The sequence below is a fragment of the Idiotropiscis lumnitzeri genome, chromosome 9 (assembly GCF_059441095.1).
Source record: "Idiotropiscis lumnitzeri isolate Australia: NSW breed Sydney's pygmy pipehorse chromosome 9, RoL_Ilum_1.0, whole genome shotgun sequence".
In the NCBI taxonomy this organism is placed as follows: Eukaryota; Metazoa; Chordata; class Actinopteri; order Syngnathiformes; family Syngnathidae; genus Idiotropiscis; species Idiotropiscis lumnitzeri.
Genome location: NC_142399.1, coordinates 20,693,297 through 20,714,882, shown reverse-complemented (window position 1 = coordinate 20,714,882; position 21,586 = coordinate 20,693,297). Strand labels below are relative to the sequence as shown.

General features: G+C 40.4%; 8 non-coding genes across 8 annotated transcripts; all 8 read left to right on the top strand.

Moving 5' to 3' along the window:
* Positions 1 to 1,160: 1,160 nt before the first annotated feature.
* On the top strand, positions 1,161 to 1,286 carry trnas-gga (transfer RNA serine (anticodon GGA)). Its single transcript has 2 exons — positions 1,161 to 1,197; positions 1,251 to 1,286. It is a non-coding gene; the product is annotated as a tRNA-Ser (tRNA).
* Positions 1,287 to 5,006: 3,720 nt separating this feature from the next.
* On the top strand, positions 5,007 to 5,132 carry trnay-gua (transfer RNA tyrosine (anticodon GUA)). The gene is made up of 2 exons: positions 5,007 to 5,043; positions 5,097 to 5,132. It is a non-coding gene; the product is annotated as a tRNA-Tyr (tRNA).
* A 1,414-nt stretch (positions 5,133 to 6,546) lies between these two features.
* Positions 6,547 to 6,672, top strand: trnay-gua (transfer RNA tyrosine (anticodon GUA)). Its single transcript has 2 exons — positions 6,547 to 6,583; positions 6,637 to 6,672. It is a non-coding gene; the product is annotated as a tRNA-Tyr (tRNA).
* Positions 6,673 to 8,848: 2,176 nt separating this feature from the next.
* On the top strand, positions 8,849 to 8,974 carry trnas-gga (transfer RNA serine (anticodon GGA)). Its single transcript has 2 exons — positions 8,849 to 8,885; positions 8,939 to 8,974. It is a non-coding gene; the product is annotated as a tRNA-Ser (tRNA).
* A 642-nt stretch (positions 8,975 to 9,616) lies between these two features.
* Positions 9,617 to 9,742, top strand: trnay-gua (transfer RNA tyrosine (anticodon GUA)). Its single transcript has 2 exons — positions 9,617 to 9,653; positions 9,707 to 9,742. It is a non-coding gene; the product is annotated as a tRNA-Tyr (tRNA).
* A 7,142-nt stretch (positions 9,743 to 16,884) lies between these two features.
* Positions 16,885 to 17,010, top strand: trnay-gua (transfer RNA tyrosine (anticodon GUA)). The gene is made up of 2 exons: positions 16,885 to 16,921; positions 16,975 to 17,010. It is a non-coding gene; the product is annotated as a tRNA-Tyr (tRNA).
* Positions 17,011 to 20,572: 3,562 nt separating this feature from the next.
* On the top strand, positions 20,573 to 20,698 carry trnay-gua (transfer RNA tyrosine (anticodon GUA)). Its single transcript has 2 exons — positions 20,573 to 20,609; positions 20,663 to 20,698. It is a non-coding gene; the product is annotated as a tRNA-Tyr (tRNA).
* A 645-nt stretch (positions 20,699 to 21,343) lies between these two features.
* On the top strand, positions 21,344 to 21,469 carry trnay-gua (transfer RNA tyrosine (anticodon GUA)). Its single transcript has 2 exons — positions 21,344 to 21,380; positions 21,434 to 21,469. It is a non-coding gene; the product is annotated as a tRNA-Tyr (tRNA).
* Positions 21,470 to 21,586: the final 117 nt, after the last annotated feature.

Sequence of the window (21,586 nt, the reverse complement as noted above, 5' to 3'; positions counted from 1 at the left end):
TTCAAATCAATCAAATATTGTAACTAAAGATCAGATGCAAATTCATCCTCCCAGAGCCAAGGCTGGCGCTCCCAATTGGGAGAGCATCTAAATATATGAAGAACATGCCACAATTACGGAATACTACCTGTTGTAAAATCCAATCTATATCGGTTGTCTGTCCCAATAGCACAAATCTGGTAACTCAGTTGGCAATGTGGAAAACTGTTGTAGTTCCACACCAAGATTTTGAGATAGCTATTTAAAATGCAGCTCAAAGGACATTTGACTGGATTTTAAATCTTAATCAATATTGAAAAAATGAAATAAAAATCCGTTGCTACTTCATCAAAATCCACTAGTCGGCCATCCTTACACTATTGGTGGACACTTTCAATAATGCTGATCTGCGGCGCACCCCTTCCATAGCTCAATAGGTTGAGGGGAGGACTGTAGAGTTTGAAAACTGACCTCCTTTCGACTGAAAGCGATCGAAGTTCTAATAAAATACTTGGGTTGCTGTTTCAAATCTGGCCCCAATGAATTTTTGCAGACTTTCTATTCTTGATCAAAAATTGTAAATAAAAATCTTTGGCAAATTTGTTTGAATCTACTCGAGTCAAATCTGGTATCTCCCAACGTCATGAGTAGGGACTCCCAAAACCAGAGTGAGTACCAGCAATACTTTGATAGCTCTGTTGGTAAAGCAGAGGACTTAAGTAATTCCTAGCACAAGTCCTTTGCTCCCTGGTTTTCATCCGGCTCAAAGGATGGTGCCCCGAATTTCAAATCAATCAAAAATTGTAACTAAAGATCTGAAGCAAATTGATCCTCCCAGAGCCAAGGCTGGCGCTCCCAATTGGGAGAGCATCTAAATATATAAGGAACATGCCACAATTACTGAATACTACCTGTTGTAAAATCCAATCTATATCGGTTGTCTGTCCCAATAGCACAAATCTGGTAACTCAGTTGGCAAAGTGGAAAACTGTTGTGGTTCACAATAAAATTTTGAAGTAGCTATTTCAAATGCAGCTCAAAGGACATTTTACTGGATTTTAAATGTTAATCAAGATTGAAAAAATGAAATAAAAATCTGTTGCTACTTCATCAAAATCCACTAGTCGGCCATCCTAACACCACAGGTAGGCACTCCCAATAATGCAGATGCGTGGAGCATCCCTTCGATATCTCAGTTGGTAGAGCGGAGGACTGGAGAGTGTGAAAACTGACAACTTTTCGGCGGAAAACGATGAATGTTCGAATTGGAAATCCTTAGGTCGCTGGTTCAAATCCGGCTCGAAGTAACTACTGCAGGGTTACCAATTTTAATCCAAAACTAAATAAAAATTTTTGGCGAATGTGTCTGAATCTACTCAAGTCAATTTATATCTGGTATCTCCCAACATCATGAGTAGAAACTCCCAAAACCAGAGTGAGTTCCAGCAATACTTCGATTGCTCTGTTGGTAAAGCGGAGGATTTAAGTAATTCCGAGCACAAGTACTTTGCTCCCTGGTTTTAATCCGGCTCAAAGGATGTTGCCCCGAATTTCAAATCAATCAAAAATTGTAACTAAAGATCTGATGCAAATTCATCCTCCCAGAGCCAAGGCTGGCGCTCCCAATTGGGAGAGCATCTAAATATATGAAGAACATGCCACAATTACGGAATACTACCTGTTGTAAAATTCAATCTATATCGGTTGTCTGTCCATATAGCACAAATCTGGTAACTCAGTTGGCAAAGTTGAAAACTGTTGTGGTTCCACACCAAAAGTTTGAAGTAGCTATTTAAAATGCAGCTCAAAGGACATTTTACTGGATTTCATATCTTAATCAAGATTGAAAAAGTAGATAAAATTCTGTTGCTACTTCATCAAAATCCACTAGTCGGCCATCCTAATACCACAGGTAGGCACTCCCAATAATGCAGATGACTGGCGGATGCCTTCGATAGCTCAGTTGGTAGAGTGGAGGACTGTAGAGTGTGAAAACTGACATCCTTTCGGCGGAATGCGATGGAAGTTCTAACCAGAAATACTTAGGTCGCTGGTTCAAATCCGGCTCGAAGGAACTATTACAGGCTTTCCAATTTTAATCCAAAACTGTAAATAAAAAATTTTGGCGAATGTGTCTGAATCTACTCAAGTCAATTTATATCTGGTATCTCCCAACGTCATGAGTAGGTGATCCCAAAACCAGAGTGAGGTCCAGCAATACTTTGATAGCTCTGTTGGTGAAGCGGAGGTCTTAAGTAATTCCGAGCACAAGTACTTTGCTCCCTGGTTTTAATCCGGCTCAAAGGATGTTGCCCGAATTTCAAATTAATCAAAAATTGTAACTAAAGATCTTATAAAAATTCATCCGCCCAAAACCACGGCTGGCGCTCCCAATTGGGTGATTATCTAAATATATAAGGAACATGCCACAATTACTGAATACTACCTGTTATAAATTCCAGTCTATATCAGTGTTCTGTCCCAATAGCACAAATCTGGTAACTCAGTTGGCAAAGTGGAAAACTGTTGTGGTTCCACTCCAAAATATTGAGGTAGCTATTTAAAATGCAGCTCTAATGACATTTTACCGGATTTTAAATCTTAAGAAATTTTGAAAAAATGAAATAAAAATCTGTTGCGACTTCATCAAAATCCACTAGTTGGCCATCCTATCACCACAGGTAGGCACTCCCAACAATGCATATGAGTGGAGCATCCCTTCGGTAGCTCAGTTGGTAGAGCGGAGGACTGTAGAGTGTGAAAACTGACATCCTTTCGGCGGAACACGATGGATGTTTGAATTGGAAATCCTTAGGTTCCTGGTTCAAATCCACTTCGAAGGAACTATTGCAGGGTTTCCAATTTTAATCCAAAATTGTAAATAAAAATCTTTGGCGAATTTGTCTGAATCTACTCAAGTCAATTTATATCTCGTATGTCCCAACGTCATGAGTAGGGACTCCCAAAACCAGAGTGAGTTCCAGCAATACTTCGATAACTCTGTTGGTAAAGCGGAGTATTTAAGTAATTCCGAGCACAAGTACTTAGCTCCCTGGTTTTCATCCGGCTCAAAGGATGTTGCCCCGAATTTCAAATGGATCAAATATTGTAACTAAAGATCTGATGCAAATTCATCCTCCCAGAGCCAAGGCTGGCGCTCCCAATTGGGTGATTATCTAAATATATAAGGAACATGCCACAATTACTTCATACTACCTGTTGTAAATTCCAGTCAATATCAGTTGTCTGTCCCAATAGCACAAATCTGGTAACTCAGTTGGCAAAGTGGAAAACTGTTGTGGTTCCACTCCAAAATATTGAGGTAGCTATTTAAAATGCAGCTCTAAGGACATTTTACTGGATTTTAAATCTTAATCAATTTTGAAAAAATGAAATAAAAATCTGTTGCTACTTCATCAAAATCCACTAGTTGGCCATCCTATCACCACAGGTAGGCACTCCCAACAATGCAGATGAGTGGAGCATCCCTTCGGTAGTTCAGTTGGTAGAGCGGAGGACTGTAGAGTGTGCAAACTGACATTCTTTCAGCTGAACGCGATGGAAGTTCTAATCGTAATTCCTTAGGTCGCTGGTTCAAATCCGGCTCGAAGGAACTGTTGCAGGGTTTCCAATTTTAATCCAAAACTGTAAATAAAAATTTTTGGCGTATTTGTCTGAATCTACTCAAGTCAATTTATATCTGGTTTCTCCCAACGTCATGAGTAGGGACTCCCCAAACCAGAGTGAGTTCAAGCAATACTTTGATAGCTCTGTTGGTAAAGCGGAGGACTAAAGTAATTCCGAGGACAAGTCCTTTGCTCCCTGGTTTTCATTCGGCTCAAAGGATGTTGCCCCGAATTTCAAATCAATCAAATATTGTAACTAAAGATCAGATGCAAATTCATCCTCCCAGAGCCAAGGCTGGCCCTCCCAATTGGGAGAGCATCTAAATATATGAAGAACATGCCACAATTACTGAATACTACCTCTTGTAAAATCCAATCTATATCGGTTGTCTGTCCCAATAGCACAAATCTGGTAAGTCAGTTGGCAAAGTGGAAAAGTGTTGTGGTTCCACACCAAAATTTTGAAGTAGCTATTTCAAATGCAGCTCAAAGGACATTTTATTGGATTTCAAATTTGAATCAATCTTGAAAAATGTAAAGAAAAATCTGTTGCTACATCATCAAAATCAACTAGTCAGCCATCCTAACACCACAGGTAGGCACTCCCAATAATGCAGACTAGTGGAGCATCCCTGCGATAGCGCAGTTGGTAGAGCGGAGGACTGTAGAGTGTGAAAATTGACATCCTTTCGGCGGAACACGATGGATGTTTGAATTGGAAATCCTTAGGTTCCGGGTTCAAATCCGGCGCGAAGGAACAATTGCAGGGTTCCCAATTTTAATCCAAACCTGTAAATAAAAATCTTTGGCGAATTTGTCTGAATCTACTCAAGTCAATTTATATCTGGTATCTCCCAACGTCATGAGTAGGGACTCCCAAAACCAGAGTGAGTTCCAGCAATACTTCGATTGCTCTGTTGGTAAAGCGGAGGATTTAAGTAATTCCGAGCACAAGTACTTTGCTCCCTGGTTTTAATCCGGCTCAAAGGATGTTGCCCCGAATTTCAAATCAATCAAAAATTGTAACTCAAGATCTGATGCAAATTCATCCTCCCAGAGCCAAGGCTGGCGCTCCCAATTGGGAGAGCATCTAAATATATGAAGAACATGCCACAATTACTGAATACAAACTGTTGTAAATTCCAGTCTATATCAGTTGTCTGTCCCAATAGCACAAATCTGGTAACTCAGTTGGCAAAGTGGAAAACTGTTGTGGTTCCACTCCAAAATATTGAGGTAGCTATTTAAAATGAAGCTCTAAGGACATTTTACTGGATTTTAAATCTTAATCAATTTTGAAAAAATGAAATAAAAATCTGTTGCTACTTCATAAAAATCCACTAGTCGGCCATCCTAACACCACAGGTAGGCACTCCCAACAATGCAGATGAGTGGAGCATCCCTTCGGTAGCTCAGTTGGTAGAGCGGAGGACTGTAGAGTGTGCAAACTGACATTCTTTCAGCGGAGCGCGATGGAAGTTCTAATCGGAAATCCTTAGGTCGCTGGTTCAAATCCGGCTCGAAGGAACTATTGCAGGGTTTCCAATTTTACTTCAAAACTGTAAAGTAAAATCTTTGGTGAATTTGTCTGAATCTACTCAAGTCAATTTATATCTGGTTTCTCCCAACGTCATGAGTAGGGACTCCCCAAACCTGAGTGAGTTCCAGCAATACTTCCATAGCTCTGTTGGTAAAGCGGAGGACTAAAGTAATTCCGAGGACAAGTCCTTTGCTCCCTGGTTTTCATCCGGCTCAAAGGATGTTGCCCAGAATTTCAAATCAATGAAAAATTGTAACTAAAGATCTGATGCAAATTCATCCTCCCTGAGCCAAGGCTGGCGCTCCCAATTGGGAGAGCATCTAAATATTTGAAGAACATGCCACAATTACTGAATACTAACTGTTGTAAAATCCAATCTATATCGGATGTCTGTCCCAATAGCACAAATCTGGTAACTCAGTTTTCTAAGGGGAAAACTGTTGTGGTTCCACACCAAAATTTTGAGGTAGCTATTTAAATTGCAGCTCAATGGACATTTTCCTGGATTTCAAATTTTAATCAATCTTGAAAAATTTAAAGAAAAATCTGTTGCTACTTCATCAAAATCCACTAGTCGGCCATTCTAACACCACAGGTAAGCACTCCCAATAATGCAGACGAGTGGAGCATCCCTTCGATAGCTCAGTTGGTAGAGCGGAGGAATGTAGAGTGTGAAAACTGACATCCTTTCGGCGGAATACGATGGATGTTTGAATTGGAAATCCCAAGGTTCCTGGTTCAAATCCGGCTCGAAGGAACTATTGCAGGTTTTCCAATTTTAATCCAAAACTGTAAATAAAAATCTTTGGCGAATTTGTCTGAATCTACTCAAGTCAATTTATATCTCGTATGTCCCAACGTCATGAGTAGGGACTCCCAAAACCAGAGTGAGTTCCAGCAATACTTCGATAACTCTGTTGGTAAAGCGGAGGATTTAAGTAATCCCGAGCACAAATACTTTGCTCCCTGGTTTTCATCCGGCTCAAAGGATGTTGCCCCGAATTTCAAATGGATCAAATATTGTAACTAAAGATCTGATGCAAATTCATCCTCCCAGAGCCAAGGCTGGCGCTCCCAATTGGGTGATTATCTAAATATATAAGGAACATGCCACAATTACTTAATACTACCTGTTGTAAATTCCAGTCTATATCAGTTGTCTGTCCCAATAGCACAAATATGGTAACTCAGTTGGCAAAGTGGAAAACTGTTGTGGTTCCACACCAAAATTTTGAGGTAGCTATTTAAATTGCAGCTCAAAGGACATTTTCCTGGATTTCAAATTTTAATCAATCTTTAAAAATTTAAAGAAAAATCTGTTGCTACATCATCAAAATCCACTTGTCAGCCGTCCTAACACCACAGGTAGGTACTCCCAATAATGCAGACAAGAGGAGCATCCCTTCGATAGCTCAGTCAGTAGAGCGGAGGACTGTAGAGTGTGAAAACTGACATCCTTTTGGCGGAACGCGATGGAAGTTCTAATTGGAAATCCTTAGGTCGCTGGTTCAAATCCGGCTCGAAGGAACTATTACCGGCGTCCCAATTTTAATTCAAAACTGTAAATAAAAATCTTTGGCGAATTTGTCTGAATCTACTCAAGTCAATTTATATCTGGTTTCTCCCAACGTCATGAGTAGGGACTCCCCAAACCAGAGTGAGTTCCAGCAATACTTCGATAGCTCTGTTGGTAAAGAGGAGGACTAAAGTAATTCCGAGGACAAGTCCTTTGCTCCCTGGTTTTCATCCGGCTCAAAGGATGTTGCCCCGAATTTCAAATCAATCAAAAATTGTAACTAAAGATCAGATGCAAATTCATCCTCCCAGAGCCAAGGCTGGCGCTCCCAATTGGGAGAGCATCTAAATATATGAAGAACATGCCACAATTACTGAATACTACCTGTTGTAAATTCCAGTCTATATCAGTTGTGTGTCCCAATAGCACAAATCTGGTAACTCAGTTGGCAAAGTGGAAAACTGTTGTGGTTCCACACCAAAATTTTGAAGTAGCTATTTAAAATGCAGCTCAAAGGACATTTTCCTGGATTTCAAATTTTAATGAATCTTGAAAAATTTAAAGAAAAATATGTTGCTACTTCATCAAAATCCACTAGTCGGCCATTCTAACACCACAGGTAAGCACTCCCAATAATGCAGACGAGTGGCGCATGCCTTCGATAGCTCAGTTGGTAGAGCGGAGGACTGTAGAGTGTGAAAACTGACATCCTTTCGGCGGAACACGATGGATGTTTGAATTGGCAATCCTTAGGTTCCTGGTTCAAATCCGGCTCGAAGGAACTATTGCAGGGTTTCCAATTTTAATCCAAAACTGTAAATAAAAATCTTTGGCGAATTTGTCTGAATCTACTCAAGTCAATTTATATCTGGTTTCTCCCAACGTCATGAGTAGGGACTCCCCAAACCAGAGTGAGTTCCAGCAATACTTCGATAGCTCTGTTGGTAAAGCGGAGGACTAAAGTAATTCCGAGGACAAGTCCTTTGCTCCCTGGTTTTCATCCGGCTCAAAGGATGTTGCCCCGAATTTCAAATCAATCAAATATTGTAACTAAAGATCAGATGCAAATTCATCCTCCCAGAGCCAAGGCTGGCGCTCCCAATTGGGAGAGCATCTAAATATATGAAGAACATGCCACAATTACGGAATACTACCTGTTGTAAAATCCAATCTATATCGGTTGTCTGTCCCAATAGCACAAATCTGGTAACTCAGTTGGCAATGTGGAAAACTGTTGTAGTTCCACACCAAGATTTTGAGATAGCTATTTAAAATGCAGCTCAAAGGACATTTGACTGGATTTTAAATCTTAATCAATATTGAAAAAATGAAATAAAAATCCGTTGCTACTTCATCAAAATCCACTAGTCGGCCATCCTTACACTATTGGTGGACACTTTCAATAATGCTGATCTGCGGCGCACCCCTTCCATAGCTCAATAGGTTGAGGGGAGGACTGTAGAGTTTGAAAACTGACCTCCTTTCGACTGAAAGCGATCGAAGTTCTAATAAAATACTTGGGTTGCTGTTTCAAATCTGGCCCCAATGAATTTTTGCAGACTTTCTATTCTTGATCAAAAATTGTAAATAAAAATCTTTGGCAAATTTGTTTGAATCTACTCGAGTCAAATCTGGTATCTCCCAACGTCATGAGTAGGGACTCCCAAAACCAGAGTGAGTACCAGCAATACTTTGATAGCTCTGTTGGTAAAGCAGAGGACTTAAGTAATTCCTAGCACAAGTCCTTTGCTCCCTGGTTTTCATCCGGCTCAAAGGATGGTGCCCCGAATTTCAAATCAATCAAAAATTGTAACTAAAGATCTGAAGCAAATTGATCCTCCCAGAGCCAAGGCTGGCGCTCCCAATTGGGAGAGCATCTAAATATATAAGGAACATGCCACAATTACTGAATACTACCTGTTGTAAAATCCAATCTATATCGGTTGTCTGTCCCAATAGCACAAATCTGGTAACTCAGTTGGCAAAGTGGAAAACTGTTGTGGTTCACAATAAAATTTTGAAGTAGCTATTTCAAATGCAGCTCAAAGGACATTTTACTGGATTTTAAATGTTAATCAAGATTGAAAAAATGAAATAAAAATCTGTTGCTACTTCATCAAAATCCACTAGTCGGCCATCCTAACACCACAGGTAGGCACTCCCAATAATGCAGATGCGTGGAGCATCCCTTCGATATCTCAGTTGGTAGAGCGGAGGACTGGAGAGTGTGAAAACTGACAACTTTTCGGCGGAAAACGATGAATGTTCGAATTGGAAATCCTTAGGTCGCTGGTTCAAATCCGGCTCGAAGTAACTACTGCAGGGTTACCAATTTTAATCCAAAACTAAATAAAAATTTTTGGCGAATGTGTCTGAATCTACTCAAGTCAATTTATATCTGGTATCTCCCAACATCATGAGTAGGAACTCCCAAAACCAGAGTGAGTTCCAGCAATACTTCGATTGCTCTGTTGGTAAAGCGGAGGATTTAAGTAATTCCGAGCACAAGTACTTTGCTCCCTGGTTTTAATCCGGCTCAAAGGATGTTGCCCCGAATTTCAAATCAATCAAAAATTGTAACTAAAGATCTGATGCAAATTCATCCTCCCAGAGCCAAGGCTGGCGCTCCCAATTGGGAGAGCATCTAAATATATGAAGAACATGCCACAATTACGGAATACTACCTGTTGTAAAATTCAATCTATATCGGTTGTCTGTCCCAATAGCACAAATCTGGTAACTCAGTTGGCAATGTGGAAAACTGTTGTAGTTCCACACCAAGATTTTGAGATAGCTATTTAAAATGCAGCTCAAAGGACATTTGACTGGATTTTAAATCTTAATCAATATTGAAAAAATGAAATAAAAATCCGTTGCTACTTCATCAAAATCCACTAGTCGGCCATCCTAATACCACAGGTAGGCACTCCCAATAATGCAGATGACTGGCGGATGCCTTCGATAGCTCAGTTGGTAGAGTGGAGGACTGTAGAGTGTGAAAACTGACATCCTTTCGGCGGAATGCGATGGAAGTTCTAACCAGAAATCCTTAGGTCGCTGGTTCAAATCCGGCTCGAAGGAACTATTACAGGCTTTCCAATTTTAATCCAAAACTGTAAATAAAAAATTTTGGCGAATGTGTCTGAATCTACTCAAGTCAATTTATATCTGGTATCTCCCAACGTCATGAGTAGGTGATCCCAAAACCAGAGTGAGGTCCAGCAATACTTTGATAGCTCTGTTGGTGAAGCGGAGGTCTTAAGTAATTCCGAGCACAAGTACTTTGCTCCCTGGTTTTAATCCGGCTCAAAGGATGTTGCCCGAATTTCAAATTAATCAAAAATTGTAACTAAAGATCTTATAAAAATTCATCCGCCCAAAACCACGGCTGGCGCTCCCAATTGGGTGATTATCTAAATATATAAGGAACATGCCACAATTACTGAATACTACCTGTTATAAATTCCAGTCTATATCAGTGTTCTGTCCCAATAGCACAAATCTGGTAACTCAGTTGGCAAAGTGGAAAACTGTTGTGGTTCCACTCCAAAATATTGAGGTAGCTATTTAAAATGCAGCTCTAATGACATTTTACCGGATTTTAAATCTTAAGAAATTTTGAAAAAATGAAATAAAAATCTGTTGCGACTTCATCAAAATCCACTAGTTGGCCATCCTATCACCACAGGTAGGCACTCCCAACAATGCATATGAGTGGAGCATCCCTTCGGTAGCTCAGTTGGTAGAGCGGAGGACTGTAGAGTGTGAAAACTGACATCCTTTCGGCGGAACACGATGGATGTTTGAATTGGAAATCCTTAGGTTCCTGGTTCAAATCCACTTCGAAGGAACTATTGCAGGGTTTCCAATTTTAATCCAAAATTGTAAATAAAAATCTTTGGCGAATTTGTCTGAATCTACTCAAGTCAATTTATATCTCGTATGTCCCAACGTCATGAGTAGGGACTCCCAAAACCAGAGTGAGTTCCAGCAATACTTCGATAACTCTGTTGGTAAAGCGGAGTATTTAAGTAATTCCGAGCACAAGTACTTAGCTCCCTGGTTTTCATCCGGCTCAAAGGATGTTGCCCCGAATTTCAAATGGATCAAATATTGTAACTAAAGATCTGATGCAAATTCATCCTCCCAGAGCCAAGGCTGGCGCTCCCAATTGGGTGATTATCTAAATATATAAGGAACATGCCACAATTACTTCATACTACCTGTTGTAAATTCCAGTCAATATCAGTTGTCTGTCCCAATAGCACAAATCTGGTAACTCAGTTGGCAAAGTGGAAAACTGTTGTGGTTCCACTCCAAAATATTGAGGTAGCTATTTAAAATGCAGCTCTAAGGACATTTTACTGGATTTTAAATCTTAATCAATTTTGAAAAAATGAAATAAAAATCTGTTGCTACTTCATCAAAATCCACTAGTTGGCCATCCTATCACCACAGGTAGGCACTCCCAACAATGCAGATGAGTGGAGCATCCCTTCGGTAGTTCAGTTGGTAGAGCGGAGGACTGTAGAGTGTGCAAACTGACATTCTTTCAGCTGAACGCGATGGAAGTTCTAATCGTAATTCCTTAGGTCGCTGGTTCAAATCCGGCTCGAAGGAACTGTTGCAGGGTTTCCAATTTTAATCCAAAACTGTAAATAAAAATTTTTGGCGTATTTGTCTGAATCTACTCAAGTCAATTTATATCTGGTTTCTCCCAACGTCATGAGTAGGGACTCCCCAAACCAGAGTGAGTTCAAGCAATACTTTGATAGCTCTGTTGGTAAAGCGGAGGACTAAAGTAATTCCGAGGACAAGTCCTTTGCTCCCTGGTTTTCATTCGGCTCAAAGGATGTTGCCCCGAATTTCAAATCAATCAAATATTGTAACTAAAGATCAGATGCAAATTCATCCTCCCAGAGCCAAGGCTGGCCCTCCCAATTGGGAGAGCATCTAAATATATGAAGAACATGCCACAATTACTGAATACTACCTCTTGTAAAATCCAATCTATATCGGTTGTCTGTCCCAATAGCACAAATCTGGTAAGTCAGTTGGCAAAGTGGAAAAGTGTTGTGGTTCCACACCAAAATTTTGAAGTAGCTATTTCAAATGCAGCTCAAAGGACATTTTATTGGATTTCAAATTTGAATCAATCTTGAAAAATGTAAAGAAAAATCTGTTGCTACATCATCAAAATCAACTAGTCAGCCATCCTAACACCACAGGTAGGCACTCCCAATAATGCAGCGACGAGGAGCATCCCTTCGATAGCTCAGTTGGTAGAGTGGAGGACTGTAGAGTGTGAAAACTGACATCCTTTCGGCGGAACGCGATGGAAGTGCTAATCGGAAATCCTTAGCTCGCTGGTTCAAATCCGGCTCAAAGGAACTATTACAGGCTTTCCAATTTTAATTCAAAACTGTAAATAAAAATCTTTGATGAATTTATATGAATCTACACAAGTCTAGTCTGGTCTATCCCAACGCCATGAGTAGGTGATCCCAAAACCAGAGTGAGGTCCAGCAATACTTTGATAGCTCTGTTGGTAAAGCGGAGGTCTTAAGTGATTCAGAGCACAAGTCCTTTGCTCCCTGGTTTTCATCCGGCTCAAAGGATGTTGCCCCGAATTTCAAATCAATCAAAAATTGTAACTAAAGATCTGAAGCACATTCATCCTCCCAGAGCCAAGGCTGGCCCTCCCAATTGGGAGAGCATCTAAATATATGAAGAACATGCCACAATTACTGAATACTACCTGTTGTAAAATCCAATCTATCTCGGTTGTCTGTCCCAATAGCACAAATCAGGTAACTCAGTTGGCAAAGTGGAAAACTTGTGGTTCCACACCAAAATTTTGAAGTAGCTATTTCAAATGCAGCTCAAAGGACATTTTACTGGATTTCATATCTTAATCAAGATTGAAAAAGTAGATAAAATTCTGTTGCTACTTCATCAAAATCCACTAGTCGGCCATCCTAATACCACAGGTAGCCACTCCCATTAATGCAGGTGACTGGCGGATCCCTTCGATAGCTCAGTTGGTAGAGCGGAGGACTGTAGAGTGTGAAAACTGACATCCTTTCGGCGGAACGCGACGGAAGTTCTAATCGGAAATCCTTAGGTCGCTGGTTCAAATCCGGCTCGAACCAATAGCACAAATCTGGTAACTCAGTTGGCAAAGTGGAAAACTGTTGTGGTTCAACACCAAAATTTTGAAGTAGCTATTTCAAATGCAGCTCAAAGGACATTTTACTGGATTTTAAATCTTAATCAAGATTGAAAAAATTAAATAAAAATCTGTTGCTACTTCATCAAAATCCACTAGTCGTCCATCCTAACACCACAGGTAAGCACTCCCAATAATGCAGACTAGTGGAGTATCCCTGCGATAGCGCAGTTGGTAGAGCGGAGGACTGTTGAGTGTGAAAACTGATATCCTTTCGGCGGAACACAATGGATGTTTGAATTGGAAATCCTTAGGTTCCTGGTTCAAATCCGGCTCGAAGGAACTATTGCAGGGTTTCCAATTGTAATCCAAAACTGTCAATAAAAATCTTTGGCGAATTTGTCTGAATCTACTCAAGTCAATTTATATCTGGTTTCTCCCAACGTCATGAGTAGGGACTCCCCAAACCAGAGTGAGTTCCAGCAATACTTCGATAGCTCTGTTGGTAAAGCGGAGGACTAAAGTAATTCCGAGGACAAGTCCTTTGCTCCCTGGTTTTCATCCGGCTCAAAGGATGTTGCCCCGAATTTCAAATCAATCAAATATTGTAACTAAAGATCAGATGCAAATTCATCCTCCCAGAGCCAAGGCTGGCGCTCCCAATTGGGAGAGCATCTAAATATATGAAGAACATGCCACAATTACTGAATACTAACTGTTGTAAAATCCAATCTATATCGGATGTCTGTCCCAATAGCACAAATCTGGTAACTCAGTTTTCTAAGTGGAAAACTGTTGTGGTTCCACACCAAAATTTTGAGGTAGCTATTTAAATTGCAGCTCAATGGACATTTTCCTGGATTTCAAATTTTAATCAATCTTGAAAAATGTAAAGAAAAATCTGTTGCTACTTCATCAAAATCCACTAGTCGGCCATTCTAACACCACAGGTAAGCACTCCCAATAATGCAGAAGAGTGGAGCATCCCTTCGATAGCTCAGTTGGTAGAGCGGAGGACTGTAGAGTGTGAAAACTGAAATCCTTTCGGCGTAACACGATGGATGTTTGAATTGGAAATCCTTAGGTTCCTGGTTCAAATCCACCTCGAAGGAACTATTGCAGGGTTTCCAATTTTAATCCAAAATTGTAAATAAAAATCTTTGGCGAATTTGTCTGAATCTACTCAAGTCAATTTATATCTCGTATGTCCCAACGTCATGAGTAGGGACTCCCAAAACCAGAGTGAGTTCCAGCAATACTTCGATAACTCTGTTGGTAAAGCGGAGGATTTAAGTAATCCCGAGCACAAGTACTTTGCTCCCTGGTTTTCATTCGGCTCAAAGGATGTTGCCCCAAATTTCAAATCAATCAAATATTGTAACTAAAGATCAGATGCAAATTCATCCTCCCAGAGCCAAGGCTGGCGCTCCCAATTGGGAGAGCATCTAAATATATGAAGAACATGCCACAATTACTGAATACTACCTCTTGTAAAATCCAATCTATATCGGTTGTCTGTCCCAATAGCACAAATCTGGTAAGTCAGTTGGCAAAGTGGAAAACTGTTGTGGTTCCACACCAAAATTTTGAAGTAGCTATTTCAAATGCAGCTCAAAGGACATTTTACTGGATTTTAAATCTTAATCAAGATTGAAAAAATGAAATAAAAATCTGTTGCTACTTCATCAAAATCCACTAGTCGGCCATCCTAACACCACAGGTAAGCACTCCCAATAATGCAGACTAGTAGAGCATCCCTGCGATAGCTCAGTCGGTAGAGCGGAGGACTGTAGAGTGTGAAAACTGACATCCTTTCGGCGGAACGCGATGGAAGTTCTAATCGGAAATCCTTCGGTCGCTGTTTCAAATCCGGCTCGAAGGGACTATTACCGGCTTTCCAATTTTAATTCAAAACTGTAAATAAAAATCTTTGGTGAATTTGTATGAATCTACACAAGTCTAGTCTGGTCAATCCCAACGTCATGAGTAGGGACTCCCAAAACCAGAGTGAGTTCCAGCAATACTTTGATAGCTCTGTTGGTAAAGCGGAGGACTAAAGTAATTCCGAGGACAAGTCCTTTGCTCCCTGGTTTTCATTCGGCTCAAAGGATGTTGCCCCGAATTTCAAATCAATCAAATATTGTAACTAAAGATCAGATGCAAATTCATCCTCCCAGAGCCAAGGCTGGCGCTCCCAATTGGGAGAGCATCTAAATATATGAAGAACATGCCACAATTACTGAATACTACCTGTTGTAAAATCCAATCTATATCGGTTGTCTGTCCCAATAGCACAAATCTGGTAAGTCAGTTGGCAAAGTGGAAAACTCTTGTGGTTCCACACCAAAATTTTGAAGTAGCTATTTCAAATGCAGCTCAAAGGACATTTTACTGGATTTTAAATCTTAATCAAGATTGAAAAAATGAAATAAAAATCTGATGCTACTTCATCAAAATCCACTAGTCGGCCATCCTAACACCACAGGTAAGCACTCCCAATAATGCAGACTAGTGGAGCATCCCTGCGATAGCGCAGTTGGTAGAGCGGAGGACTGTAGAGTGTGAAAACTGACATCCGTTCGGCGGAACACGATGGATGTTTGAATTGGAAATCCTTGGGTTCTGGTTCAAATCCGGCTCGCAGGAACTATTGCAGGGTTCCCTATTTTAATCCAAAACTCTAAATAAAAATCTTTGACGAATTTGTCTGAATCTACTCAAGTCAATTTATATCTCGTATGTCCCAACGTCATGAGTAGGGACTCCCAAAACCAGAGTGAGTTCCAGCAATATTTCGATAACTCTGTTGGTAAAGCGGAGGATTTAAGTAATTCCGAGCACAAGTACTTTGCTCCCTGGTTTTCATCCGGCTCAAAGGATGTTGCCCCGAATTTCAAATCAATCAAAAATTGTAACTAAAGATCTGATGCAAATTCATCCTCCCAGAGCCAAGGCTGGCGCTCCCAATTGGGAGAGCATCTAAATATATGAAGAACATGCCACAATTACTGAATACTAACTGTTGTAAAATCCAATCTATATCGGATGTCTGTCCCAATAGCACAAATCTGGTAACTCAGTTTTCTAAGTGGAAAACTGTTGTGGTTCCACCCCATAATTTTGAGGTAGCTATTTAAATTGCAGCTCAATGGACATTTTCCTGTATTTCAAATTTTAATCAATCTTGAAAAATTTAAAGAAAAATCTGTTGCTACTTCATCAAAATCCACTAGTCGGCCATTCTAACACCACAGGTAAGCACTCCCAATAATGCAGACTAGTGGAGCATCCCTGCGATAGCGCAGTTGGTAGAGCGGAGGACTGTAGAGTGTGAAAACTGACATCCGTTCGGCGGAACACGATGGATGTTTGAATTGGAAATCCTTGGGTTCTGGTTCAAATCCGGCTCGCAGGAACTATTACCGGCTTTCCAATTTTAATTCAAAACTGTAAATAAAAATCTTTGGTGAATTTGCATGAATCTACACAAGTCTAGTCTGGTCAATCCCAACGTCATGAGTAGGTGATCCCAAAACCAGAGTGAGGTCCAGCAATACTTTGATAGCTCTGTTGGTAAAGCGGAGGTCTTAAGTGATTCCGAGCACAAGTCCTTTGCTCCCTGGTTTTCATCCGGCTCAAAGGATGTTGCCCCGAATTTCAAATCAATCAAAAATTGTAACTAAAGATCTGAAGGAAATTCATCCTCCCAGAGCCAAGGCTGGCCCTCCCAATTGGGAGAGCATCTAAATATATAAGGAACATGCCACAATTACTGAATACTACCTGTTGTAAAATCCAATCTATATCGGTTTTCTGTCCCAATAGCACAAATCTGGTAAGTCAGTTGGCAAAGTGGAAAACTCTTGTGGTTCCACACCAAAATTTTGAAGTAGCTATTTCAAATGCAGCTCAAAGGACATTTTACTGGATTTTAAATCTTAATCAAGATTGAAAAAATGAAATAAAAATCTGTTGCTACTTCATCAAAATCCACTAGTCGGCCATTCTAACACCACAGGTAAGCACTCCCAATAATGCAGACGAGTGGAGCATGCCTTCGATAGCTCAGTTGGTAGAGCGGAGGACTGTAGAGTGTACAAACGTACATTCATTCAGCTGAACGCGATGGAAGTTCTAATCGGAATTCCTTAGGTCGCTGGTTCAAATCCGGCTCGAAGGAACTGTTGCAGGGTTTCCAATTTTAATCCAAAACTGTAAATAAAAATCTTTGGCGAATTTGTCTGAATCTACTCAAGTCAATTTATATCTGGTTTCTCCCAACGTCATGAGTAGGGACTCCCCAAACCAGAGTGAGTTCCAGCAATACTTCGATAGCTCTGTTGGTAAAGAGGAGGACTAAAGTAATTCCGAGGACAAGTCCTTTGCTCCCTGGTTTTAATCCGGCTCAAAGGATGTTGCCCCGAATTTCAAATCAATCAAAAATTGTAACTCAAGATCTGATGCAAATTCATCCTCCCAGAGCCAAGGCTGGCGCTCCCAATTGGGAGAACATCTAAATATATGAAGAACATGCCACAATTACTGAATACTACCTGTTGTAAAATCCAATCTATATCGGATGTCTGTCCCAATCGCACAAATCTGGTAACTCAGTTGGCAAAGTGGAAAACTGTTGTGGTTCCACACCAAAATTTTGAGGGAGCTATTTAAATTGCAGCTCAAAGGACATTTTCCTGGATTTCAAATTTTAATCAATCTTGAAAAATTTTAAAAAAAAATCTGTTGCTACATCATCAAAATCCACTTTTCAGCCGTCCTAGCACCACAGGTAGGCACTACCAATAATGCATACAAGAGGAGCATCCCTTCGATAGCTCAGTTGGTAGAGAGGAGGACTGTAGAGTGTGAAAACTGACATCCTTTCGGCGGAACACGATGGTTGTTTGAATTGGAAATCCTTAGGTTCCTGGTTCAAATCCGGCTCAAAGGAACTATTGCAGGGTTTCCAATTTTAATCCAAAACTGTAAATAAAAATCTTTGGCGAATTTGTCTCAATCTACTCAAGTCAATTTATATCTGGTATGTCCCAACGTCATGAGTAGGGACTCCCAAAACCAGAGTGAGTTCCAGCAATACTTCGATAACTCTGTTGGTAAAGCGGAGGATTTAAATAATTCCGAGCACAAGTACTTTGCTCCCTGGTTTTCATCCGGCTCAAAGGATGTTGCCCAGAATTTCAAATCAATCAAAAATTGTAACTAAAGATCTGAAGGAAATTCATCCTCCCAGAGCCAAGGCTGGCCCTCCCAATTGGGAGAGCATCTAAATATATAAGGAACATGCCGCAATTACTGAATACTACCTGTTGTAAAATCCAATCTATATCGGTTGTCTGTCCCAATAGCACAAATCTGGTAAGTCAGTTGGCAAAGTGGAAAACTCTTGTGGTTCCACACCAAAATTTTGAAGTAGCTATTTCAAATGCAGCTCAAAGGACATTTTACTGGATTTTAAATCTTAATCAAGATTGAAAAAATGAAATAAAAATCTGTTGCGACTTCATCAAAATCCACTAGTCGGCCATCCTAACACCACAGGTAAGCACTCCCAATAATGCAGACTAGTGAAGCATCCCTGCGATAGCGCAGTTGGTAGAGCGGAGGACTGTAGAATTTGAAAACTGACATCATTTCGGCGGAATGTGATGGAAGTTCTAATTGGAAATCCTTAGGTCGCTGGTTCAAATCCGGCTCGAAGGAACCATTACCGGCTTTCCAATTTTAATTCAAAACTGTAAATTAAAATCTTTGGTGAATTTGTATGAATCTACACAAGTCTAGTCTGGTCAATCCCAACGTCATGAGTAGGTGATCCCAAAACCAGAGTGAGGTCCAGCAATACTTTGATAGCTCTGTTGGTAAAGCGGAGGTCTTAAGTGATTCCGAGCACAAGTCCTTTGCTCCCTGGTTTTCATCCGGCTCAAAGGATGTTGCCCCGAATTTCAAATCAATCAAAAATTGTAACTAAAGATCTGAAGGAAATTCATCCTCCCAGAGCCAAGGCTGGCCCTCCCAATTGGGAGAGCATCTAAATATATAAGGAACATGCCACAATTACTGAATACTACCTGTTGTAAAATCCAATCTATATCGGTTGTCTGTCCCAATAGCACAAATCTGGTAAGTCAGTTGGCAAAGTGGAAAACTCTTGTGGTTCCACACCAAAATTTTGAAGTAGCTATTTCAAATGCATTGGTAGAGCGGAGGACTGTAGAGTGTGAAAACTGACATCCTTACGGCGGAACACGATGGATGTTTGAATTGGAAATCCTTAGGTTCCTGGTTCAAATCCGGCTCGAAGGAACTATTGCAGGGTTTCCAATTGTAATCCAAAACTGTCAATAAAAATCTTTGGCGAATTTGTCTGAATCTACTCAAGTCAATTTATATCTGGTTTCTCCCAACGTCATGAGTAGGGACTCCCCAAACCAGAGTGAGTTCCAGCAATACTTTGATAGCTCTGTTGGTAAAGCGGAGGACTAAAGTAATTCAGAGGACAAGTCCTTTGCTCCCTGGTTTTCATTCAGCTCAAAGGATGTTGCCCCGAATTTCAAATCAATCAAATATTGTAACTAAAGATCAGATGCAAATTCATCCTCCCAGAGCCAAGGCTGGCACTCCCAATTGGGAGAGCATCTAAATATATGAAGAACATGCCACAATTACGGAATACTACCTGTTGTAAATTCGAGTCTATATCAGTTATGTGTCCCAATAGCACAAATCTGGTAACTCAGTTGGCAAAGTGGAAAACTGTTGTGGTTCCACTCCAAAATATTGAGGTAGCTATTTAAAATGCAGCTCTACGGACATTTTACTTGATTTTAAATCTTAATCAATTTTGAAAAAATGAAATAAAAATCTGTTGCTACTTCATAAAAATCCACTAGTCGGCCATCCTAACACCACAGGTAGGCACTCCCAACAATGCAGATGAGTGGAGCATCCCTTCGGTAGCTCAGTTGGTAGAGCAGAGGACTGTAGAGTGTGCAAACTGACATTCTTTCAGCGGAGCGTGATAGAAGTTCTAATCGGAAATCCTTAGGTCGCTGGTTCAAAGCCGGCTCGAAGGAACTATTGCAGGGTTTCCAATTTTACTTCAAAACTGTAAATTAAAATCTTTGGTGAATTTGTCTGAATCTACTCACGTCAATTTATATCTGGTTTCTACCAACGTCATGAGTACGGACTCCCCAAACCAGAGTGAGTTCCAGCAATACTTCGATAGCTCTGTTGGTAAAGCGGAGGACTAAAGTAATTCCGAGGACAAGTCCTTTGCTCCCTGGTTTTCATCCGGCTCAAAGGATGTTGCCCAGAATTTCAAATCAATGAAAAATTGTAACTAAAGATCTGATGCAAATTCATCCTCCCAGAGCCAAGGCTGGCTGGCGCTCCCAATTGGGAGAGCATCTAAATATATGAAGAACATGCCACAATTACTGAATACTACCTGTTGTAAAATCCAATCTATATCGGATGTCTGTCCCAATAGCACAAATCTGGTAACTCAGTTTTCTAAGTGGAAAACTGTTGTGGTTCCACCCCATAATTTTGAGGTAGCTATTTAAATTGCAGCTCAATGGACATTTTCCTGGATTTCAAATTTTAATGAATCTTGAAAAATTTAAAGAAAAATATGTTGCTACTTCATCAAAATCCACTAGTCGGCCATTCTAACACCACAGGTAAGCACTCCCAATAATGCAGACCAGTGGAGCATCCCTTCGGTAGCTCAGTTGGTAGAGCGGAGGACTGTAGAGTGTACAAACGTACATTCATTCAGCTGAACGCGATGGAAGTTCTAATTGGAATTCCTTAGGTCGCTGGTTCAAATCCGGCTCGAAGGAACTATTGCAGGGTTTCCAATTTTAATCCAAAACTGTAAATAAAAATCTTTGGCGAATTTGTCTGAATCTACTCAAGTCAATTTATATCTGGCTTCTCCCAACGTCATGAGTAGGGACTCCCCAAACCAGAGTGAGTTCCAGAAATACTTTGATAGCTCTGTTGGTAAAGCGGAGGACTAAAGTAATTCCGAGGACAAGTCCTTTGCTCCCTGATTTTCATTCGGCTCAAAGGATGTTGCCCCGAATTTCAAATCAATCAAATATTGTAACTAGAATTAGAAATCCCTTTCATCCTCCCAGAGCCAAGGCTGGCGCTCCCAATTGGGAGAGCATCTAAATATATGAAGAACATGCCACAATTACTGAATACTACCTGTTGTAAAATCCAATCTATATCGGATGTCTGTCCCAATAGCACAAATCTGGTAACTCAGTTGGCAAAGTGGAAAACTGTTGTGGTTCCACACCAAAATTTTGAGGGAGCTATTTAAATTGCAGCTCAAAGGACATTTTCCTGGATTTCAAATTTTAATCAATCTTGAAAAATTTAAAAAAAAAATCTGTTGCTACATCATCAAAATCCACTTTTCAGCCGTCCTAACACCACAGGTAGGCACTCCCAATAATGCAGACAAGAGGAGCATCCCTTCGATAGCTCAGTTGGTAGAGCGGAGGACTGTAGAGTTTGAAAACTGACATCCTTTCGGTGGAACGCGATGGAAGTTCTAATTGGAAATCCTTAGGTCGCTGGTTCAAATCCGGCTCGAAGGAACTATTACCGGCTTTCCAATTTTAATTCAAAACTGTAAATAAAAATCTTTGGTGAATTTGTATGAATCTACACAAATCTAGTCTGGTCAATCCCAACGTCATGAGTAGGTGATCCCA